Source organism: Bufo bufo, chromosome 3 (assembly GCF_905171765.1).
Source record: "Bufo bufo chromosome 3, aBufBuf1.1, whole genome shotgun sequence".
Lineage (NCBI taxonomy): Eukaryota > Metazoa > Chordata > Amphibia > Anura > Bufonidae > Bufo > Bufo bufo.
Window position 1 is genome coordinate 517,636,121 of NC_053391.1, and position 20,123 is coordinate 517,656,243.

Below are 20,123 nucleotides of genomic sequence, written 5' to 3' on the forward strand. Positions count from 1 at the left end.
TGTCCAACACGAAAACACGTTGACCCGTTTAGGAGCTGACCAAGTTCTAAAATTGGTGTCATGTATAAAAAAGGGAGAGGGTACTTCGTATTGGTTGGCATACTTCAACAAAAGTGATTTTGGGGCCTTTGCCACAGGCGGGTAGAAAACCAACATTCTAAGAGGCAAAATCCAGAAAACCACTTAAAATCCATAAGTAAAAAAATATAGCACGTGAAAAACGGTAAAGGCTTATTTTACACACATGATATGATCTAATGAATATACGACCGCCATCATATATTGCAGACCAAACCCGGAATAAAGGTCTTCAATATATTATCATATTGCCCAATGACATATATAAATATAGACTGTCTAACATGATTTATTTTAATATATGAACTTATGGCCTCAAATCCATGACTGGCTTTAGAAAACGCAGCTGCTTGGTGTACATATAGGGGCGTTTTCGTGGGGCCCCATCACCACTTCTGCCCATCTCTGTCAGTTCTCGACGGAACTGGTCACGGCAACTGTTCCAACAGGTTTTTGTTTTCATTACTGTTAAAACATAAAACATTACAAGATAAATTTAATTTTAAACCACCAAAAACAATACATTAAAAAAATAACATCAAAAGAGGACAATAACCACATAGCTTTCAAAGACTGCTAAAAGGGGAGAATCCACAGCACATGGTACAGTAGGGCAACACTCAATAACAGGCCACATCCGACAAGTCACACAGGTCCATTGGGCAGGCCACAATAAATAAACGGCAAACGCATGGCCCAGTGTAAATCAGCTCTGTATATACAGCTAATGCGTTTTGACATTGTCTAGCAGGGATTACTCTGCTCGTCGTTTAATAAACACTGTTAACTCACCTGCCCAAACTACACACCAGCAAAACAATGTCCTGTCCAACATGGCGAGGCAGGGGTGGGTATCAGCAGCATTTCAAAACTGACAGGATCCGCAAACACAACACAAAATACACAACAGGGCAATGTCGGACAGTACATGGTGGTACTGATGTGGAACACTGGATACTAATGTTAGAGAATTACATGAAGTTTTAAAAGCTTTGGGTACCCCTTTTATCAATAATATTTTATGGGAAGGGGACAGATGTCGCCAGATCTATTTTAACAGGGCGACATGAGTCCAAAACCGTAAAGGCAGCAGGCTGTGCAGACATTACTACTGTGTGCTGGAGCAAAGGTTGTGACATGCATTAAAACATTGGGGTGATGAGGAAATTGTAAAAGACAATGCACAGGCCACACCAGATTTAACGCTGTCTACAAAAGTGACATGAATCTGAACTTATGCTACTAGTACGGCAATCATTAGGGACAACACAGGGACAAGACACAAAACGACATTGATTGCACTAACCTAAATCCGCACAACCTCTCTGGTTGGCTCGGTCCCATTCAGAAGGTCTCATGATCATGAGTCTTGCCACTTCTTCCCATGAGTAGTCCTTTTTAATGCGGTCGTTGTACAGACTGCTCCTTGTGTCCCACAGCACTGGCCGCTCCTGGCCAGGAGGATAAGTTTTTCCACATCCCAGCAGGGCAATATTTTATCAAAAGTGTCACACAATCTCTCTCCTTAGAAATCCTATCTCTTGGCAAACTGCCTTTGAACTTCCTGTCCAATTTCAATATTTTTTTTTTAATAAAGCTTCAAAACCTTGGACACAGGTGTCAATGGATCCGCAAAAAATGCAGATGCGGATGACATGCGTATGGCTTCCGTTGTGCATCCGCTGTTTATGCGGACCCATTGACTTCAATGGGTCCGCAATCCGTATTTTGCGGACAAGAATAGGACATGTTAAAAAAAAAAATGTTGCCAACGGAACGATGCAACGGATACGGACAGCATACGGAGTGCTGTCCGCATCTTTTGAGGCCCCATTAAAGTGAATGGGTCCGCATCTAAGCCGCAAAAAATGCGGAACGGATGCGGAATAAAACAACGGTAGTGTGCATGAGGCCTTAATTTGCGAAGTTTTGGAACATTGGATTTAGCTGCTTCGCCGAATGTCAAAAAGATTGCGCCGCCTCCGTCAATAAACCCCTCAGATGTTGCGTTCATCGTTGATCGTGGCATCTGATGCTACAATTGTGGGCTTTTTTGGGGCTAATCCGGTCCCAAAAAATACACTCACAATTTGCTTGTGGAGAGGCCGTTGCTGCTATCTTGATTGAAGACACTGTATGAAATCTTGTGGGGTGACATGATGACATCATCCTGCTGGCCGAGTGAGGTGACGTGATCACTGATGACTTCACCGCGCCTGGCCAGCATGCTAGTGAGGTGACGTCACCCCCCCCAAGCGCGGTACCTTCAATCAAGATGACTGCTGCGGCCTCTCTGCAAGCAAATAAGGTATGTTTTTTTTGGCTGCCATATCAGTTCCAGATCCGTTACCACGAAGCAGGAGAATATTTGGCTTTGTGGCAAATCATATTTTTCCGGAAATTCAGATAGAAGTCAATTTGTTTGACTTCGATTTCCTCAACACTAGATATAATACAGAAAATGGAGCAGGTGTTCATATCGTAGCATGCTCTTTATACGTCACATTTGTACAGGATTGTAAAATCTGCTACAAATCCAACTAAAATTCAGCATTTAACACATGGCAATTGTATTGTGAACAAATCCAGTGTGGAAATATTCTACATGTGACCCAGCCTGAAACATCATATACTAGATTAGTTGTAATGTGAGTTTGGATATTTTAATTGGTGAACATTGCTTTTAGAAATAGGTTTGAGCTTAGTTTTAAATTAAGATTTATGGCATTTTGTTTATTTCATAACATTAGGTAGGTTAGTTAGAGTATTACCTTGAGTATGCCAAAAATATCAAAAGAAAAACTAAAGTTTATATGATTATTATTAGCGAAGTTTTCAATAATTCGATTTGGCTATTCACCAGACTTGGACAAGAAATTTGATTTGTTACATAGTACTTTGTCATGAATCGCATTCCATTGTATGTAGCAGGGGGAATGACGGGGAACGGTGATCGTTCCACGCCCCGTCATTGAACCCATCAGATGATTTGTTTAAAGCTAATAATGGCATCCGAGAGTCACATTGAGGCCTTTCGGGGTTAATCAGGGGTTTTAAAAAATCTGATCCATTTGATCGAGCACCGCGCCCTGCCAGTGTGATGATGTGGAAATGTCACATGTCAGTACGCGCAAGATTTGTTGCATTTTCTTCAATTAAGATTGCCACGATGGCCTCTCCATGATCAAATGGATGAGGTGAGTATGTAATGTTTTTTTACTGCCATTCCAGTAAAAATTAATTTGTTACCACGAAGCGCAAGGAAATTCACCATCGTGACAAGTAAAAATTTTCCTGAAATTGGGATCGAAGTCCACTTTGTTAACTTTGATTCGCTCAACACTAATTATTATCCAACTAAAATGCAGAGTTGCTATAAGACATAATATAAAGTGGCTTACAGGAGTTTTCAGTAAATACACAATCCTAAGCAATCTTAAGGTTGCCATGTAGCAAAAAAAGAATACAAAATTTTCTGTATTGGGAACGAGTAATCTAAAAAACTAAGTTTAAGAAATATAAAATCACAATTTTGTTCCAAATTTCCCAAAAGATTCTAATTTTGGTGAATCCGAAACTTTTGTAATTCATCCTGCACCATGAAAAAAAAAGTTGAAAAAATAAAGTTTTCCCCCCCAAAAATTCAAAGTTTCAAGTAAAAAAAAAAAATAATTTTAATTTCCGCCAAATAAAGTTAAAAAAAAGTAAAAAATAGGGGGGGAAGTAGACATATTAGGTATCGCCGCGTCCTAACCCCTAAGATGAACACTGTAAAAAATAAAATCTGTGCTAAATAAACAATTTTTTGTCACCTTACATCACAAAAAGTACAACAGCACGCGATCAAAAAGGCGTATGCCTACCAAAATAGTACCAATCGAACCGTCACCTCATCCCGTAAAAAATTAGTCCCTACCTAAGACAATCGCCCAAAAAATTAAAAAAAATATGGCTCAGAATATGGAGACACTAAAACATCATTTTTTTTGTTTTAAAAATGATATTATTGTGTAAAACTTGCATAAATAAAAAAAAAGTATACATATTAGATATCTCCGCGTCCGTAATAACATGCTCTATAAAAATATCACATGACTTAACCCCTCAGGTGAACACCGTAAAAAAAAAAGGTGTACATCACAAAAAGTGTAATAGCAAGCGATCAAAAAGTCATATGCACCCCAAAATAGTGCCAATCAAACCGTCATCTCATCTCGCAAAAATAATACCCTACACAAGATAATCGCCCAAAAACTGAAAAAAACTATGGCTCTCAGACTATGGAGACACTAAAACATGATTTCTTTTTGTTTCAAAAATGAAATCATTGTCTAAAACTTACATTAATAAAAAAATAATATACATATTAGGTATCGCCACGTCCGTGACAACCTGCTCTATAAAAATACCACATGATCTAACCTGTCAGATGAATGTTGTAAAAAAAAAAAAAAAAAACTTTCCTCACAAAAAGTGTAATATAGAGCAGCCAAAAATCATATGTACCCTAAACTAGTACCAACAAAACTGCCACCCTATCCCATAGTTTCTAAAATGGGGTCACTTTTTGGGAGTTTCTACTCTAGGGGTGCATCAGGAGGGCTTCAAATGGGACATGGTGTAAAAAAAAAACAGTCCAGCAAAATCTGCCAAAAACCGTATGGCATTCCTTTCATCTGTGCCCTGCCATGTGCCCGTCCAGCAGTTTATGACCACATATGGGGCCATAAATCAGCCATACAGAATCAGGGTCATAAATATTAAGTTTTGTTTGGCTGTTAACCCTTGCTTTGTAACTGGGAAAAAATTATTAAATCTGCCAAAAAAGTGAAATTTTGAAATTGTATCTCTATTTTCCATTAATTATTGTGGAACACCTAAAGGGTTAACAAAGTTTGTAAAATCAGTTTTGAATACCTTTAGGGGTGTTGTTTCTAGAATGAGGTAATTTTTGGGTGGTTTCTATTATGTAAGCCTCACAAAATGACTTCATACCTGAACTGGTCCTTAAAAAGTGGGTTTTTGAAAATTTCTGAAAAATTTCAAGATTTACTTCTAAACTTCTAAGCCTTGTAACATCCCCAAAAAATGAAATATCATTCCCAAAATGATCCAAACATGAAGTAGACATATGGGGAATGTAAAGTAATAACTATTTTTGGAGGTATTACTATGTATTATAGAAGTAGAGAAATGTTAATTAAATTTTTGGTAAATTATAATATTTTTTTTATAAATAAAAATAATTTTTTTGGACTCCATTTTACCAATGTCATGAAGTACAATATGTCACGAAAAAACAATCTCAGAATGGCCTGGATAAGTCAAAGCGTTTTAAAGTTATCACCACATAAAGTGACACTGGTCAGATTTGCAAAAAATGGCCTGGCCCTTAAGGTGAAAATGAGCCTAGTGCCTAAGGGGTTAAATTGCTTTTGGGCCAATGACTCATTGGCCCACAAGCAAGAAGCAGAGAGGAATCATGCGTTCAGATGGAAAAAATGCAGAATATTCTAAAAACAAACATAAAGCACTATATTCTATAGTGCTATATATTCGTTTTTGACCCACACCTGTATTGATCGCGTAATATTCGCATATTATGCGATCATTACCTTGCTGATTTTCGAGTACAAAAAAAAGAATGTATAATATAATGAATATTCAAATTCACGAATATTCAACGAATATTCTAAAAAATATTCACGGAATATCGCAAATTCGAATATCGCCCCTGCCGCTCATCACTAATGCTATGACAATCTCCTACAAGTTGTTCTTACACCTGAGCAGAGGGAGGTAAAGAAGGTGCACTCATTTACCCCCTGTCGGTTCACTGCTGCACTCATGTCTGAAAGCCAAAAAGTCAGACCGAAAGATTAAAAGTTGAATATACAGAGGCAAAGATGAGGGGGGTGGAGAGATGGAGAGCGCAACGGCTATTAATAATTAGTAATTCCAACCCCCTGTATTTTTTTGTGAAAACCTTGAATGCTTTTGTTCATATGAACCTTGTATATTCTTATTGTGCAGATTACTAAAGACACCCGACACCAAAATCTCTATCTATTGTTCTCCATGGCTCCGACTCCATCAGGGAAAAGACACACATCCTCCTGCAACAGTGACTGCAGCATGCATCCACCGACACCCATGGCAGTTCCTTTTGCAAAAGCGCGCAGCCCCCAACCTCCGCCCCCCCTTCGCCTCCCCTCCCCCCCCCTCCGCACACCTTTCCATAACTAAGGACAAACTAATAAGCAAATCTAACAGGGACGGCAGCGCACAGCCCTCCATAACTAGGGCATTAGCGCGCACCCTCTGCATATCTTACCATAACCAAGAACAAACTAATAAATAAATAAATCTAATATATAAAGCTGAGTGTATGTGTGTGTGTGTACATGTCTGCTAAAGGAATCCACACCGTTGCATTTACAATCCCGAAATTTTGCACACAGGTGCATCAGGTGTCCGGGAAGGTTTTAGACTGGGTATCAGCTCTCTAGGACATACCGTTCCTGAGATATTCCCAAAAAATGCATTAGCCAATAGAAGCTTGGTCACATGACCCTTATCATCCAATAGAAGCTTGCAGGTCCTCCAGCCTCCACATACACAGTTTTACTCCAGGTTTCCATAACAACCCAGCCATTTATCTTCACTGCTGTAGAAGAGCTTTAAAGGAAATCTGTCACCAAGATAATAGATATTAAAGTAAAGCCATGGCCTAATATCACTTAGTACCTTATATCCAGATGTGCCTTTGTTCCAGCAAAAGATGTTTTTATCCTTTGAAAATCCAGTTTATTTGGTATGCAAATGAGCCAGTAAGGTGCCCAGAGGGGCGTCACTCTTGCAGGAAGGAGCCCAGACACGCCCCCTGCCACAATGTGCCCACCCTCAAAAGACTTAAAACCCTGCCCACAGGTCCCGCTAATCCACGCCCCTGATCCGGTTAGGCCACACCCCCACTCTTGAGTCGATGGGGATTGAAAAAATGAAGGTAAAAATCTACTTCTGTCAGCTGCAGAGGTGGGAGGGATGGTGACTTTCTCCCTGCAGCTCACACTCAGACAGTACAGTGCTGTTCAAAAGGACATGCCCCCGATCCAGAAAGGACACTGTTAAGGGGCGGGCTCCTGTGGAGGTCACTGTCAAGGGTGTGGTATGCTGTGAAAGTCACTGTTAAAGGGGAAGGCTGCTGTAAAGGTCAAAGTTAACACAGTGGGCTGCTGTGGAGGTCCAATTTTAAGGGACGGGGCACTGTGGGGGGGTCAGTGTTAAGGGGTGGGGGGCTGTGGAGGTCACTGTTTTGGGGAAGGCGTGCTGTAGATGTCACTGTTATAGTGGATAGTGTTGATATATTTTAACGACACACACAAACATTAAATTAAATAGATTAAATATACCCGAGCGAAGTCGGGTCCTTCAGCTAGTATAAACATAAACACAATATTAAATGACGGGATGGCAGCGCGCAGCCCTCCATAACCAGGGTGGCAGCGCACATCCCCTGATGACCCAAATAACAGCGCACATCACGCAACAACTAAGAACCAACTACTAATAACATTGTGAATAAATAAGCACAGATGTAAGCACAACTTGTAGGAGATTGTCATGTCATTTATTTTAAATAGGAAATATTTTTATTAGAATTTATTATAATCTGTCATATATTTCTGAATAATCGTCCAGAAATAAAAAGAAAATGCACAAGAACCACTGTAATTTTTTATATATATATATATATATATATATATATATATATATATAGGAACGAAGAAAGGACAGCACTCCAAGTAAAAATATACTGGTCTTTAATCACCCATGCAGATGGCAACGTTTCAGCTCCAAACAAGAGCCTTTTTCAAGCAATGAACACAGTGTATGCTGGGCTATATATAGTCCAACCCCCATTACATCATGATACAATCAATCAACAATAAAATATACAATTTAAAGTGCAAAAGTGCATATACAATCTCCATATGTAAATACAATTGTGTAATACCCATAAGTAAAAGATGATATAATAATACATCAGAAATATAATATATGGTGTACATATTATGACCTACAACGAGGTAATTGGTGATGAGAGACAGGTGTACACAATAGTGCAAGTAATAAAAATGATGATGCCGCAAAGAAAGAAAGAAAGTGTTGACATACCCAGCGCCGTCCACCGCATCAAACATGTCACATATCAATCGAACCGGCGTTCGGAAACAGATAGTGCGCAGACGCCAACCGCGTCCAGTCACGGCATGACGTCACCAACAATAGTTGCGGAGACACGCGCACGGACATGCGCACTACTGCCAAGAAGCTCGGTCGGCCATATTGTAAAAGGTCATTGTGTCCCACCACTGTGTATGCGCATGTCCATGCACATAAGGACAGGACAGCGCAACACGGGAATACAAGCCGTGCTATACAACAAGTATATAAAGAGGGGGCAAGGAAGGGCACTGTATCACAAAGGACACAGGTCCCACCATCCATGGGCGAACAGTGGAGACCGCAACACGAGTGTCACGATCCTCACCCAGATCACCCACAGATCCCCCCAAAACAAACATGTTTCAATATACCGCAGTGTGGACTGACACAAAATGTAAATCAAGGCGATGAAAAACTAGCCGAACCAAAATAACAAGTCACAATGAGGGCACTCATATAGACAAGTGAGGACATGTGGATACAGTGTATGTGCACCGGGTACGTCACACATCTTGATTCCGCAGCATCATTCAAATCTGTGAATATAAAAAATCTGTGAATATAAAAAAGAAAGAAAAGAATTAGAAACATGGCTTAGTAGTGTTCAAAATACACTATGTAGCACAAGAGAAAAGGCGCATATCACATATATAACAAAAGAGGGCAAGCAACTTATTTAAACATAAATCCCCGGATTGTAATCCACATTAAGCCCATTTGGTCTCAAACTGTTGAGAGTGTAAATCCAGAGAAGCTCTCTCTTTTTAAGAATCTGTACCCTGTTCCCCCCACGTCTGGGCATGGGTACATGATCAATTGCCCAACATTTCAGATCTTTTTCAGAATGTTTAAATTCTGTGAAATGTTTGGCAACAGGGAGGTCCCTTCTCTTTTTACGTATGGACAAACGGTGATTGTTGAGCCGCGTCTTAAGATCGGTTGAAGTTTCACCCACATATAATAACTTACATGGACAGATCAAAACATAAACCACGTAACAGGAATTACATGTAAGGTGAAAACGAATAGGGTGTAGAACTCCAGTGGTAGGATGAATAAAAGCACTGCCTTTACCCATATATTTGCAGTCGGTGCAGCACAGGCAGGGAAAGCTACCCTTGCCTAATGTGGTTAGTGCAGTCTGTACCGACCTAGATCTAGGGCCAATATCTGCTCTAACCAGTTGATCCCGTAGGCTTCTAGACCTACAATATGAGAATAGGGGGGGGAGATCTGAATTCCTGAATCGCACTATGACAGCCTCCCAAAATACCCCAATGCCGTTTGATGATACAGTTAATCTCTGCACTTTGTTCCGTGAATTTGGAAATAAAAGGAATCCGAGTCAAGGATCCTTCAGATGACTTCCTTTTTAGAAGATTACTTCTATCCAAATCACGGACCTTGTTGATGTGAGAATCCAATAATTTGGTAGGGTACCCCCTTTTTTTGAATTTGTTAGCCATGTTGTTTAAAGAGGAGTCTAGATTCTTAGGATCAGAAACAATTCGTTTGACCCTGAGAAATTGTGAAAAGGGTAAGTACTTGAGTGTGTTGCGTGGATGACCACTGTTGTAACAGAGGAGGGTATTTTTATCAGTAGGTTTGGTGTAGAGCTGGGTGTGTATCCCGCTCTCACCAAATGTAACAGTGGTATCAAGAAACTGCAATTCAGTATCCGAATGGACCAACGTAAATTGCAGATCCCTGTCAACACCGTTTAAAAACCGATGAAACTCAAGTAACTGGGTGACACTACCAGTCCATATGAGGAAGATGTCGTCGATGTATCTCCACCACCGCAGCAATTGGCTGCGGTGGTGTGACACATAGACGACATCCTCCTCAAAGCATCTCATAAAGATATTGGCGTAGGTAGGTGCCACGTTAGACCCCATTGCCACGCCTCTTTTTTGTTGGAAAAAGGTATCCTGGAACAGGAAATAGTTATGACTCAAAACTATCTGCAATAAATCAATGATGAGCTGCCTAGCAGCCATTGTATAAGGTGAAGAGTCAAGCATACGGGAAATGGCGTCAATACCTAAATCATGATTGATAGAGGTATATAGTGAAGTGACGTCAAAGGATGCTAAATGGACCTCATGGACACCGGCAAAATCAATCTCATTCAACTTGCACAGGAAGTCGGTCGTATCTTGTACATACGACTCAGCCCCTATTGCAAATTCGTGTAGAACCTTAATCAGAAAAATAGCAATGCAACTAAAGATGGAGTCCGAACCGGAGACGATAGGTCGTCCGGGAGGATCGATAAGGGACTTGTGCACTTTTGGAAGTATATATAAAACCGGGGTCACCGGATGATCTACAGTGAGAAAAGTGCACAAGTCCTCATCAATAGTGCCTGCCAACATGGCGTCTGCCAAACATCTCTGGATAAGTCTAGCAATCTCAAACTTGGGATCACATTGAAGAACAGAGTAGACATTGGTGTCATCCAGCTGACGCTGAATCTCAGCCACATATTTACCGGTGTCCATGATGACCACTATATTCACAGATTTTTTATATTCACAGATTTGAATGATGCTGCGGAATCAAGATGTGTGACGTACCCGGTGCACATACACTGTATCCACATGTCCTCACTTGTCTATATGAGTGCCCTCATTGTGACTTGTTATTTTGGTTCGGCTAGTTTTTCATCGCCTTGATTTACATTTTGTGTCAGTCCACACTGCGGTATATTGAAACATGTTTGTTTTGGGGGGATCTGTGGGTGATCTGGGTGAGGATCGTGACACTCGTGTTGCGGTCTCCACTGTTCGCCCATGGATGGTGGGACCTGTGTCCTTTGTGATACAGTGCCCTTCCTTGCCCCCTCTTTATATACTTGTTGTATAGCACGGCTTGTATTCCCGTGTTGCGCTGTCCTGTCCTTATGTGCATGGACATGCGCATACACAGTGGTGGGACACAATGACCTTTTACAATATGGCCGACCGAGCTTCTTGGCAGTAGTGCGCATGTCCGTGCGCGTGTCTCCGGAACTATTGTTGGTGACGTCATGCCGTGACTGGACGCGGTTGGCGTCTGCGCACTATCTGTTTCCGAACGCCGGTTCGATTGATATGTGACATGTTTGATGCGGTGGACGGCGCTGGGTATGTCAACACTTTCTTTCTTTCTTTGCGGCATCATCATTTTTATTACTTGCACTATTGTGTACACCTGTCTCTCATCACCAATTACCTCGTTGTAGGTCATAATATGTACACCATATATTATATTTCTGATGTATTATTATATCATCTTTTACTTATGGGTATTACACAATTGTATTTACATATGGAGATTGTATATGCACTTTTGCACTTTAAATTGTATATTTTATTGTTGATTGATTGTATCATGATGTAATGGGGGTTGGACTATATATAGCCCAGCATACACTGTGTTCATTGCTTGAAAAAGGCTCTTGTTTGGAGCTGAAACGTTGCCATCTGCATGGGTGATTAAAGACCAGTATATTTTTACTTGGAGTGCTGTCCTTTCTTCGTTCCTGTACATCTGGGGTAAGCAGCAATATCCCTGGACATAGCACCCACATTGCTTGTTTCCAGTGCCGCCGCTACTTTCCCTTCTTTTATATATATATATATATATATATATATATAAAAGCAAGATGCAGCTAGCAAATGTATCTGCAAAGAAATGGTGCATGTCATCCTAGAAAATGATGGACATACATTCTATAGCTCCTGCTGTTATATGTATTTGACACCCTTGGTGTGCTGCCCCTCACCTTCCTTTTTTCTTAACCACTTGTATCATAGTGGATCACTTGTATTAAAATCTAATCCACTTGTATTACAGATCTAAAGACATAATTCAGCGGTGTATACAGATATTTAATGGAGCGATGTATACAAATATATAATGAAGCGGTGTATGTACAGTACAGACCAAAAGTTTGGACACACCTTTTCATTCAAAGAGTTTTCTTTATTTTCATGACTATGAAAATTGTAGATTCACACTGAAGGCATCAAAACTATGAATTAACACATGTGGAATTATATACATAACAAACAAGTGTGAAACAACTGAAAATAACCTTTTGCTTTGATTACTGTTTTGCACACTCTTGGCATTCTCTTGATGAGCTTCAAGAGGTAGTCCCCGGAAATGGTTTTCACTTCACAGGTGTGCCCTGTCAGGTTTAATAAGTGGGATTTCTTGCCTTATAAATGGGGTTGGGACCATCAGTTGTGTTGAGGAGAAGTCAGGTGGATACACAGCTGATAGTCCTACTGAATAGACTGTTAGAATTTGTATTATGGCAAGAAAAAAGCAGCTAAGTAAAGAAAAACGAAGGTCAGTCAGTCAAAGGTCAGTCAGTCAGCCGAAAAATTGGGAAAACTTTGAAAGTATGGGCTATTTGACCATGAAGGAGAGTGATGGGGTGCTGCGCCAGATGACCTGGCCTCCACAGTCACCGGACCTGAACCCAATCGAGATGGTTTGGGGTGAGCTGGACCGCAGAGTGAAGGCAAAAGGGCCAACAAGTGCTAAGCATCTCTGGGAACTCCTTCAAGACTGTTGGAAGACCATTTCAGGGGACTACCTCTTGAAGCTCATCAAAAGAATGCCAAGAGTGTGCAAAGCAGTAATCAAAGCAAAAGGTGGCTACTTTGAAGAACCTAGAATATGACATATTTTCAGTTGTTTCACACTTGTTTGTTATGTATATAATTCCACATGTGTTAATTCATAGTTTTGATGCCTTCATAGTCATGAAAATAAAGAAAACTCTTTGAATGAGAAGGTGTGTCCAAACTTTTGTTCTGTACTGTAGATGTGTAATAGAGCGGTGTACACAGATGTAAAATGGAGCGGTGTACACAAATATATACTCCAATATTCCAGATGTAATGAATCAATAGATTGATCCATAAATATATGAATGTACAGTTAGTCCATAATCCTCATTTAGAATTTTAAAAGCATAGTCACTCCACAGTATTCAGTACTGTAACAGTTTCCTCTGTGCGTCGCTGTTCCCCTACTGTTCAACGTGGTCCCGGGCGCCGTGCTCATCTGTGATCTCTACTTATAGCCTCTTTTGCAGCTCTGGACTCTGGTTTGTATTACCTATGTGGATTCCATTTAACTTGGACACTGCTTGTACTTGGCTGCTGATGTGGCAGTACGCATCACTCCCTAGGCGGGGCTAAATTATGTAATGTGATCTTGTTAACATATCCTGGCTCTCCTGCAGGTATTTAAGCGTCTCAGCCCTTTACCCAGATGCCTCAGAGTCAAGGTCCTAATCTTGTGCTAAAGAGTGTGCTTACCACTCGTGTTCTTGATCTCATACTTCGTTCCTGGACTTCGTTTATCGTCTGATCCTTGCCTGCTTGCATCGCCTCTCATGTTGCTGACCTGGATTGTCTGACCTTGCTCCTGTGCTGCCTTCCTTGACTCATTGCTTGCTCTGACTACGTCTCTGCTTCTTTCTCCGGTTTCTGTCTTGTTGATCCTGGTAACGACCCTGCCTGTCTGACCACGTCCAGCTGCTACTGACTGGTTAATGCTCTGGAGTACCCCTGGCAATTACCGATGATCAAGCCTATTCTCACCATCTGAGGGTCTAAGGTTAATTGCTGTTGACAGGTTGTCAAAACAAAGTTTCATATTTGTTAACAAGGCAATTAACCTTAAAGTGTAACTGCCATTTCACTACCAAAAATGAAATTCCTAACATATGTGATGCTGAAGGGAATATATCCAGCTGTCCCTCATTCTCTTCCAGATTGACGGTGTGGGGGGGGGGGGCTACTTTAGCTGCTTATATTTCTGGTTTGGTACCAGCTTGCTTATATTTCTGGTTTGGTACCAGCTAGAAATATGGCCTTTGTATTGTCTGAAAGCTGACATTCCAATTACATAAATCTGTTCAGTACAGGGAAATATTTCAATGATAGAAATTGGGATGCTGTGAATGAAGCTGAAAGTGAAAGAAAAAGCTGATTTTACCCATGATTATTCCCGATTCTGTTTCTAACAGTGATTTCTCCTCTGTTGCTTGGACTAGAGCTGTCATTCTGGTCTTGTATGAAAGCCTGGACTGTCAGCTTTCAAACAAGACCAGTTGCATATTGAGCTGCTACCACTGAGAAGATATCATTATCTAAAGCAGCCCTCCACCTCCACTTTCCGCCTCAGCCCAGCTCCAGGCTGTCAGGGCTAAACTCCTCCTCCCAGAGCTCATCCGTCTCTTGTTATAATACTGAGAAGACCGACTGCACATGGCAACACTGTGAGATAAGAGCTGCTGAATAGGAGAGTAGCATGCATTTGTAGGAGTTATTAGCAGGTAATACTGAAAATTATCAAATTTTAAATCACAAATAGGGATGAGCGAACCCGAACTGTATAGTTCGGGTTCGTATCGAATTTTGGGGTGTCCGTGACACGGACCCGAACCCGAACATTTTTGTAAAAGTCCGGGTTCGGGTTCAGTGTTCGGCGCTTTCTTGGCGCTTTTTGAAAGGCTGCAAAGCAGCCAATCAACAAGCGTCATACTACTTGCCATAAGAGGCCATCACAGCCATGCCTACTATTGGCATGGCTGTGATTGGCCAGTGCACCATGTGACCCAGCCACTATTTAAGCTGGAGTCACGTAGCGCCGCACGTCACTCTGCTCTGATCAGTGTAGGGATAGGATGCAGCTGCTGCTGTTAGGGAGAGATTAGGCAGGGATTTATTTACTGAAGTGATCGATATACAGCTGTGTATCATACAACCTCTGCTATTCAATTGCTAACTGTTTTAAGGCTGCCCAGAGCGTTTTTCAGTCACTTTTTTTACTGGGGTGATCGGCGGCCATTTTGTGTCTTGTGGTGCGCCAGCACAAGCTGCCACCAAGTCCATTTTTAACCATCAATAGTGTGTTTTTTTTTTTGCTATATCCTACATCAGGGGCTTGGCTGTGCTTGATATTTTATTGAGGGGTAAAATACAATTGCCAAAATAGCAGTACCCTAAATCTGGTGTTTCAGATGTGGCTAGCCAATTGTAATACTGTTTGCTGTCTGCCGAAGCACAGTTTTTGTTCTGGGTTGAAATACAATTCCCAACTTAGCAATTCCCTAAATTAGTGGTTTCTGCTCTATCAGGCCAAGTTTAAATCTATCCATAAAAGGGTATATTAGATTGAAGGTGCGGATAGGGTCATCCTCAATAACTTCACACGCTACCGTGCATTTCCAAGTCTAATTCTGTCCGTAAAAGGGATACCTGTCATCCAGCGCCTAAATACTAGGCCTACAATTTATATTCAGCTAAATCTGTCGTTACTGCTGTGCCTGTATTAGTGTAATACGGTACCTAAATAGATAGCCAGATAGTGTTAGGTGCCTGTAAAAAAAGGCCTGAATTTGAATTCAATACATTGGGCCAAATAATTTTGTTCTTATTGTGGTGAACGGTAACAATAAGGAAAACATCTAGTAAGGGACGCGGACGCGGACGCGGACACGGACGCGGACATGGTCGTGGTGGTGTTAGTGGACTCTCTGGTGCTTAGAGAGGAAGTGGCCGTTCTGCCACAGCCACACGTCCTAGTGAACCAACTACCTCAGGTCCCAGTAGCAGCCAGAATTTACAGCGATATTTGGTGGGGCCCAATGCCGTTCTAAGGATGGTAAGGCCTGAGCAGGTACAGGCATTAGTCAATTGGGTGGCCGACAGTGGATCCAGCACGTTCACATTATCTCCCACCCAGTCTTCTGCAGAAAGCGCACAGATGGCGCCTAAAAACCAAGCCCATCAGTCTGTGACATCACCCCCATGCATATCAGGGAAACTGTCTGAGCCTCAAGTTATGCAGCAGTCTCTTATGCTGTTTGAAGACTCTGCTGGCAGGGTTTCCCAAGGGCATCCACCTAGCCCTTCCCCAGGGGTGGAAGAGATAGAATGCACTAACGCACAACCACTTATGTTTCCTGATGAGGACATGGGAATACCACCTCAGCACGTCTCTGATGATGACGAAACACAGGTGTCAACTGCTGCGTCTTTCTGCAGTGTGCAGACTGAACAGGAGGTCAGGGAGGAAGACTTGGTGGAAGACGATGCAGGGGACGATGAGGTCCTAGACCCCACATAGAATGAAGGTCGTGCCACTGACTTTCAGAATTCGGAGGAAGAGGCAGTGGTGAGACCGAGCCAACAGCGTAGCAAAAGAGGGAGCAGTGGGAAAAAGCAGAACACCCGCCGCCAAGAGAGTCAGTCTGCTACTGGCCACCGCCATCTGGGACCGAGCACCCCAAAGGCAGCTTCAAGGAGTTCGCTGGCGTGGCAGTTCTTCAAACAATGTGCTGACGACAAGACCCGAGTGGTTTGCCATCAGAGCCTGAAGCGAGGCATTAACGTTCTGAACCTTAGCACAACCTGCATGACCAGGCACCTGCATGCAAAGCATGAACTGCAGTGGAGTAAACACCTTAAAAACAAGGAACTCACTCAGGCTCCCCCTGCTACCTCTTCTGCTGCTGCCGCCGCCTCGGCCTCTTCCTCCGCCTCTGGAGGAACGTTGGCACCTGCCGCCCAGCAAACAGAGGATGTACCACCAACACCACCACCACCTCCGTCACCAAGCATCTCAACCATGTCACACGGCAGCGTTCAGCTCTCCATCTCACAAACATTTGAGAGAAAGCGTAAATTCCCACCTAGCCACCCTCGATCCCTGGCCCTGAATGCCAGCATTTCTAAACTACTGGCCTATGAAATGCTGTCATTCAGGCTGGTGGACACAGACAGCTTCAAACAGCTCATGTCGCTTGCTGTCCCACAGTATGTTGTTCCCAGCCGCCACTACTTCTCCAAGAGAGCCGTGCCTTCCCTGCACATCCAAGTGTCCGATAAAATCAAGTGTGCACTGCGCAACGCCATCTGTGGCAAGGTCCACCTTACCACAGATACGTGGACCAGTAAGCACGGCCAGGGACGCTATATTTCCCTAACTGCACACTGGGTAAATGTAGTGGTGGCTGGGCCCCAGGCGGAGAGCTGTTTGGCGCACGTCCTTCCGCCGCCAAGGATTGCAGGGCAACATTCTTTGCCTTCTGTTGCATCCTCCTTCTACTCAGCTTCCTCCTCCTCTTCTTCCACCTGCTCATCCAGTCAGCCACACACCTTCACCATCAACTTCAGCACAGCCTGGGGTAAACGTCAGAAGGCCATTCTGAAACTCATATGTTTGGGGGACAGGCCCCACACCGCACAGGAGTTGACCTGTTCCAGTGTTGGGTGACATGAAGCCTGATTCTCTGCTATGACATGAAGCCTGATTCTCTGCTATGGGACCTCTCTCCTCTGTCTGGGTGCCGGGGCCTAAAAATATCTGACAATGGCCTGTTCCAATGGTGGGTGACGTGAAGCCTGTTTCTCTGCTATGACATGAAGCCTGATTCTCTGCTATGACATGAAGCCTGATTCTCTGCTATGAGACCTCTCTCTTCTGTCTGGGTGCCGGGGCCTAAAAATATCTGACAATGGCCTGTTCCAGTGGTGGGTGACATGAAGCCTGATTCTCTGCTATGGGACCTCTCTCCTCTGTCTGGGTGCTGGGGCCTAAATATCTGACAATGGCCTGTTCCAGTGGTGGGTGACGTGAAGCCTGATTCTCTGCTATGACATGAAGCCTGATTCTCTGCTATGGGACCTCTCTCCTCTGTCTGGGTGCCGGGGCCTAAAAATATCTGACAGTGGCCTGTTCCAGTGGTGGGTGACATGAAGCCTGATTCTCTGCTATGCCATGAAGCCTGATTCTCTGCTATGGGACCTCTCTCCTCTGTCTGGGTGCCGGATCCTAAATATCTGACAATGGCCTGTTCCAGTGGTGGGTTACGTGAAGCCTGATTCTCTGCTATGACATGAAGCCTGATTCTCTGCTATGACTTTAAGCCTGATTCTCTGCTATGACATGAAGCCTAATTCAGTGCTATGGGACCTCTCTCCTCTGTCTGGGTGCCGGGGCCTAAAAATATCTGACAGTGGCCTGTTCCAGTGGTGGGTGACATGAAGCCTGATTCTCTGCTATGCCATGAAGCCTGATTCTCTGCTATGGGACCTCTCTCCTCTGTCTGGGTGCCGGATCCTAAATATCTGACAATGGCCTGTTCCAGTGGTGGGTGACGTGAAGCCTGATTCTCTGCTATGACATGAAGCCTGATTCTCTGCTATGACTTGAAGCCTGAATCTCTGCTATGACATGAAGCCTGATTCTCTGCTATGGGACCTCTCTCCTCTGTCTGGGTGCCGGGGCCTAAAAATATCTGACAGTGGCCTGTTCCAGTGGTGGGTGACATGAAGCCTGATTCTCTGCTATGCCATGAAGCCTGATTCTCTGCTATGGGACCTCTCTCCTCTGTCTGGGTGCCGGATCCTAAATATCTGACAATGGCCTGTTCCAGTGATGGGTGACGTGAAGCCTGATTCTCTGCTATGACATGAAGCCTGATTCTCTGCTATGACTTGAAGCCTGATTCTCTGCTATGACATGAAGCCTGATTCAGTGCTATGGGACCTCTCTCCTCTGTCTGGGTGCCGGGGCCTAAATATCTGACAATGGCCTGTTCCAGTGGTGGGTGACGTGAAGCCTGATTCTCTGCTATGACATGAAGCCTGATTCTCTGCTATGACTTGAAGCCTGATTCTCTGCTATGACATGAAGCCTGATTCTCTGCTATGGGACCTGTAACGGTCACGTCCACACACACACAGGGGGAAGGGTAGTGACCACTGCGCTCCACCCTCACCCCTGGCCCTGCCTACTTGCCTCACGAGTCCTGATGACAGGGGACAACTGGACGGCAGTCCCTAACTTAGGATATGTGCAGGGAAGACAGACAAGACAAAATACGGAACATGAACGGACTGGGTCAGAACCAAGAGAGCTACGCAGTACAACGGATTAAGCAAAGAATGGTCAGAAGAAGTCGGGGTCAAATTCCAGGAGAGTAGCGAAGTACAAGAGGAGTCCTAAGAGAGTAGTCAGGTGGGAGCCGATGTCACAATACCAGGATGTATGCGCAGTACAGGAGGAGCAGGCAGAGGATCGTCAGGGAACAGGATCAGGTAAATATTCAGTAGTCCAAGAAATAGCCAGGAACCTAGAAATTAACAGGCAACCTGTAGCCAGCAGGCTGCCTGTATTTATAGTGGGGAGTGAGGGTCATGTGACGTGGCCAGCGTCACATGACCGACAGACCAACCAGTCGAGCACCGAGTGATCAGCTCGGCGCTCAAGGCAGACTAGGAGCAGGGAGCCACCCAGCTAGTAAAGCCGCCCTGGGAATGAGGTCAAACACAGAACCTCATTCCAAAAGCTAAGCAACAGTTCTGCGGGCAATGGGGGACCGAGTGCACCTTCGGAACCCCGTGACAGGACCTCTCTTCTCTGTCTGGGTGCCGGGGCCTAAAAATATTTGACAATGGCCTGTTCCAGTGGTGGGTGACATGAAGCCTGATTCTCTGCTATGGGACCTCTCTCCTCTGTCTGGGTGCCGGGGCCTAAATATCTGACAATGGCCTGTTTCAGTGGTGGGTGACGTGAAGCCTGATTCTCTGCTATGACTTGAAGCCTGATTCTCTGCTATGACATGAAGCCTGATTCTCTGCTATGGGACCTCTCTCCTCTGTCTGGGTGCCGGGGCCTAAATATCTGACAATGGCCTGTTCCAGTGGTGGGTGACGTGAAGCCTGATTCTCTGCTATGACATGAAGCCTGATTCTCTGCTTTGACTTGAAGCCTGATTCTCTGCTATGACTTGAAGCCTG